Below are 5,554 nucleotides of genomic sequence, written 5' to 3'. Positions count from 1 at the left end.
AACTGAATTAGGTCTTAAAGTGTTTAAGTAAGTATGGAAGCAGAAAAGAAATTCTTCCCTGTGAGGGTGCTGAGGCACTGGCACAGGTTTCCCAGAGAAGCTGTGGCTGCTCCATCCCTGGGAGTGTTCCAGACCAGGTTGGATGGGGCTTGGAGCACCCTGGGCTAGTGGGAGGTGTCCCTGGCAGGGGTGGAACAGGATGAGCTTTAAGGTCCTTTCAACCCAAACCATTCTATATTCTATGAGCAGTGGAGTGCTGCTGCTTCCTGGTGCTTCCCTGCTGCCTCACAGACTGCTTGGGAGCTCACAGCAAGGAGAAGTGTGTTCCCTGTGAAAGTTACCCACACCTGTTGGGGTTTTTGAGGTGAGAGTTACTGCCTTGTGGTCGAGTTTCACTTGCAGAGGCTTTATTGTCACTTTTGTGTGGGTCACAGATGTCTGGAATCACCCTGTGCTTGTGGGAGTGCAGGGACTCTGCATGTGTCCTGGGGTAACTGCTGGGAGAGGTCTTTATAGACAGCCAGGAAGATGCTCCTGAGTAGTAATTTGGGAATGAGCTTTGCAACTAAGAGTAAACCCCCACCTTATCCTAAAGGCTGTGTGAGTAATGCTCCCAATGATCAAAAATGGGATTGATTTGGCTTTAAACTCCTGTGCTTACACCAGCTGAAGCTGCCAATAGAGGCAGGGAAGCCGTGGTCATCCACATCCCCACCAGCAGCTGTTCCTGTTGTGCTGACCCTGCACCAGCCAAGAAACTCACCTGGCCAAACCCTACCTGAGCAGGAGCTCCTCAGGGCCCTCTGCCCCTGCCTCAGCTCCTCCTGGAGGTGTCAGCTGGGGCACGAGGCAGTAGCTGGGGGAGTGCAAGGAGAGGTGACAGTGGGTGGTGGCACCTCCAGCCTGACCCTCTTGCTTTGTCAGGCTGGTTCATCAAAGAGTTTCTTAAATCCAAATGGTAAAACTCTGCAGCAGGTTCCTGTCTGCGTGTGCTGCACGTGGGCCCTCGGTGAGAGATGAACTCTGAATGCTCAGAGGCTGCAGGGAAAGAACTCAGTAACATGTTTGTCTCGGTGTAACCATGAAGCAGTGACTGAATGGAAGAAGCAACTTTTTGTAGGTAGTATAAACATGGGGAATAATCTCTTGAGAGTCACCACGAACCACAGTGTGGCTCAGACAGCTGGTGTGCAAGGTGTGGGTCCTTCCAGGAGAGAGATGTGCTCAAACAAACTTCCCAGGCAGCAGAGAACCAAGGCTGGTGTTTGCTGAGCTGCTCTGCCTGGGCACAGCTGTGTTCCTGTGGCACTGGTGCCCCTGGAACCCTGTGTGAAGCCATTTCAGTGCACTTTGGCACACCTTTAACCCGAGGAAGGAGGCAGCTGGGCACGGTGTCCTGGCAAGGCTGGAGCTGGGATGGGTATAGGGTGCAGCTGCTGACCCAGGCACTGCAGCCTGACACTGGCACAGGTAGGAGAGAAAATAACCATCCAAAGCTCCCACGTGGAGAAAAGACCCAACCTGTGTTTTAGGAAATAGGAAGACCTTCAGCTTAGGCTGTTTCCAGAGTCTGGGCCTGGGCTAGGAGCTCCAGTTTGCCTTTTGTGAGGGGTTTGCACAGCAAGGTGAGGGTGAGCCCAGTTCAGTCCTGTGTGAGGTGTGTGTTGTTCCCTCAACAGCTCTGTCATTCTGGCACCTTTGGCTCCTGCTCAAAGTAGCTTCAGAGCAGCCGAAGCTTTTTCTCCCAGTATCCTATGAGATCCTTTTCCAGTTTCTTCAAGAAGCTGGTGCAGTTGATAAGTAGAGTTTTCTCTTTCTCAGGAACCACAAAAGTTTCAGGAGAGGGGAAGGAGGAATTGATTCTGCCTGATGTGGAAATTCAGTGTTACTCAAGAAGCACTTAAGGCACAGTTACTCCAATATATTAGGCTTGGAGTTAAAATTTATGGCAGTGTAGTTTTTATACACGAAAAAAACACATCTGTTTTGGCTGATAACACTTTGCTGTTATCTCCTCTCTCACGTTTTGTGGCTGGTGATAACTTTAAGTAACTTCCTTGGGTCTGCCCAGCGTGGTGGGATGTGGCCCCATGTACACACTTGGTCTTTAGGGAAATACTGAAGGTAAAGGTAAGTCCCTCACATTCAGTTGAATAGCAAAGGAGGTTTGTTTATTCAGTACTCAAACAGCTCAATTATTCTTTCTGTGGGTAATTCATGTTTTCAGTGTTTGGAACAATATTTAAGTGCCAGCAAATTGCTTTAATTCGAGGTGCAATCTGCTGAACTCGACAGCGAGTCGGTGTTTTTGGGGGCATGGCTTTCCTGGGGCAGCAGTGCCTGCTTAAGTGGGATTGTTAGTATCAAAGGATACAATTTTCAGCATGTCCAAACAGTCGGTGGTAGCAATTTCTATCGAAGAGTGAGTGGAAGTAAAACATAATTAGTTCTGTTTTAGTGCACAGAGTGGTTCCTAACGCAGCAGCTGGGGAGGAGGGAGCCAGGGCCACGCTCAGCTGGCTGTGTTGTGAAACTCTGTGCTGGGAAGATGACTGTGCAGAGGTGGAAGTCTTGTCTGAGAGTGACAGGCAGCACTTTTGTGGTGCTGCTTTCTCACATAGTTTCCATGCAGGATCAGCTTGCAGAGTGTCACGGTCATAGTACAGGTCTGGATGGATTTATGTTTTTAAGGAGTGGAGATCTGCAGAAGGTAGAGGAACATGGTGTTTCCCCAGGGTAGTGATGCACAGTCATAAATTGTCTTTGCTGAACAAACTTCCAGCACATGTACAAGTATCTGTAATTTGAGCCATGGCTTAGGCAGAGCTTTTCAAGCAGGTCAGTACATAACACTCCTTATGCTCTGTAAATTGACTGCAGGGGAAGGAACTGGGAGTTTTTAGGTCTGTGTATAAGTTATCGCTCTGGAAGGTCCTGAAAAATTTGTATTTCAGTATTATAGTCAATCCCTGGAGAAACTACAGTTGATTCTTGAATGCAGTTGAGCAACAGTGAGATGAAGAAGGTAGTGCAGGAGGTGATGTTTCAGATTATTTGTGAAGGTGCCTGCAGCTCGTGGGCTGAGCACACTGGTTAGGAGTCTGACTGCATGCTGTAAAACTCAGTCTCTCTTGTCCTGTGTGGAAGAGTTTGGCTGTCAAAATGTGAACTGTTGAGTTTTGACTTTGTACTTTCTTCTCTAGACTTTTAAAGACAGGCTGCCAAGGGGCTTAAGGCTCACGAGGGCTTTCTGAAGTGAAATGGTGAAGTTTTATGCTCCTGGGTCAGAAATGAGGAGTGCTGGGTTGCAGCTTGCTGAATGTTGGGTGTCTGAACACAGCTGAAACGTGGTGGGGTGCTCTGGGGTCCCTTGTCCTGCCAGGAGCACTCAGGGCAGTCAGCCCTGCAGTGGAGCTGCTCTTGCAGTGACCCTTCAGCTGGTGAGGCCCATGCTCACCTTCCTCTGGGAAAGGCTTTTTCCCAGCCAAAGGTAGATGAGGTGTTTTTGTTTCCAAGCAGCTAATGATTGTGCCACTGGCTGGAATGGCTGAGTGTTCTCTGCTGGTTATCAGGGAGCTTCACTTTCCTACAGGTGTCCCAAGGACCTGCACAGCCTGCAGAACACAGAGGTGTTTGGAAACAGGTGACTGACAGCAGTGGTCAGAATTTGGAGAGATGGATGAATTGAGTTCAGTTTTGTTTGCATATCCATAAGACATCTTTATGGTATGTGCAGATTCTGTGTGACTTCTCTCCAGACTCAGTTTGTAAAACTTTCACCAGGCTCCTTCCTCAGCCTCCTCCATCATTTAAGGAATCAGCCCAGAAGCTTCCCCAGCAGTTTGGGAGAAGTTGGCCTGCTGCATTCCAAGTTTTAGTTCTTAAGCAGAGAGTAAAAAGTCTGTATTGTGGTGATACTAGTAATGCTCTTGTGTATTACATTCAGGTATGAACTGCTCTGTGCAATCAGCTCTGGGTGGATTCTCCATGGGATGGGTAACATAATGTTTAGGACCTGCAGAAAGCTCTGGGCCCTTTGAAGCCATTCTCATTGAGTCCTTAAACTCATGTGGCATCATTTCACACATCCACAGTTCCTGGAGGTGCAGTAAGATGGAGCAGGTGACCACAGAGTGATTCTGTCCTTTAGGGGTCATTCAGTGCCTGACTGTGCTCTTACCATAACCCAGGGAGACACTGACAGTGACCTCAGGTGAGTTCTTAGAGTAGAAAGCACTGAGCTCATGCTAAATCAAAAGGGGCACATTTTAAGACTGGATTTTCTGTATATTCTTGATTGTTCTGCCTGAATAATCATCAGGCTCTGCATTTTGAAGTAGGACCAGTTGCTCCTGTGGCTTTGCTTGCACAGCAACCTCTTTAAATCCTGGAGCTTATAATAAATAATAAGTAGCAGGATTTGTCTGGTTAAAGTTTCTGTATGGGTGGAAGAGGAAGAGAAAATGGTTATCATGTAGACAAGGAAACTCTCATGCCTGGGTGTCCTAAGGATCAATGCAGTGATTCGAGAGGACAGAATTTGAAATCACTTCTCTGAGTCTAGTTAGGAGTAGATAAATGGGTGTTTTGGTGTGTTTCTGCCCCTTGCAGCTCAGTGTCTGTTATTCTATATGTAACCAGTGTTTGTCTTGTGGCAAATCAGGCCAGTGAACACAAAACCAGTTGATTAAAATTTTCTTTATTATGACTAGTAGCACATAGGAAAGTTTATTTCAAGCTTCAGGTGTCTCTTCCCTTTATTTTCAATACTGTGTGAAATACAAACTTAAGCTTGTTATGAACCATATTTTCACAACATCTTGTGGCTGCTCTGCTCTGCCCTCCTGGTGAGGTGGGTTTTTGTGGGGGGTGGAAGAAGAAGTGGAAGGGTCACATTGCAGTGAGACTTGTGTTTCATCTACAGCTGAAAGTCAGCACTGCAGGTGTTAGACAAAGTGTTTAGTAACTGCTGAAGTCAACACAAGTACTTCTCTCTGTAGTAACTAGGATGTCTTCCAGTTATTGGCTAATAAATATGAATAGAGAAAAGTCTTTCACTGGTGTTTTCTGTTTGCCTGAAAGACCTTTTGGTGTAGCTCAGGAGCTGTTAGAGAATCAGCAAGGTTGGAGGAGACCTCTAAGATTATCAAGTCCAACCATTAATCTGTCACTGCTGTAACCTCTAAACCAGATCCTCCAGCTTTCCTCAGTCTGTGTCCTGTGAACTGGGAGTGTTCTGGGGGGGTGTTTGCCTTCACAGGATGTGTTTTGCTACCTCTTGTATCTTCTAAATGACTCCCCCAGTGGCTACTCCTTTCCTTGGGTGTTTATCTCTGCCTTGCCCAAGTATGGAGAGTGTTCCTGCTATGTCAGAGGCCTTGGATGTCTCCCTGGGCATGGGCCATGTAGAGAAGAACTGGTGTGTTGATGGCACTGGTCTGGATTTGTGTCTCAAAGTACTTTGTAACTCCCAGGGCAACGTATCTTCTAAATGACTCCCCCAGTGGCTACTCCTTTCCTTGGGTGTTTATCTCTGCCTTGCCCAAGTATGGAG

This window comes from Acanthisitta chloris, unplaced genomic scaffold (assembly GCF_000695815.1).
Source record: "Acanthisitta chloris isolate BGI_N310 unplaced genomic scaffold, ASM69581v1 scaffold9009, whole genome shotgun sequence".
Lineage (NCBI taxonomy): Eukaryota > Metazoa > Chordata > Aves > Passeriformes > Acanthisittidae > Acanthisitta > Acanthisitta chloris.
This window is presented reverse-complemented; position numbering follows the sequence as displayed.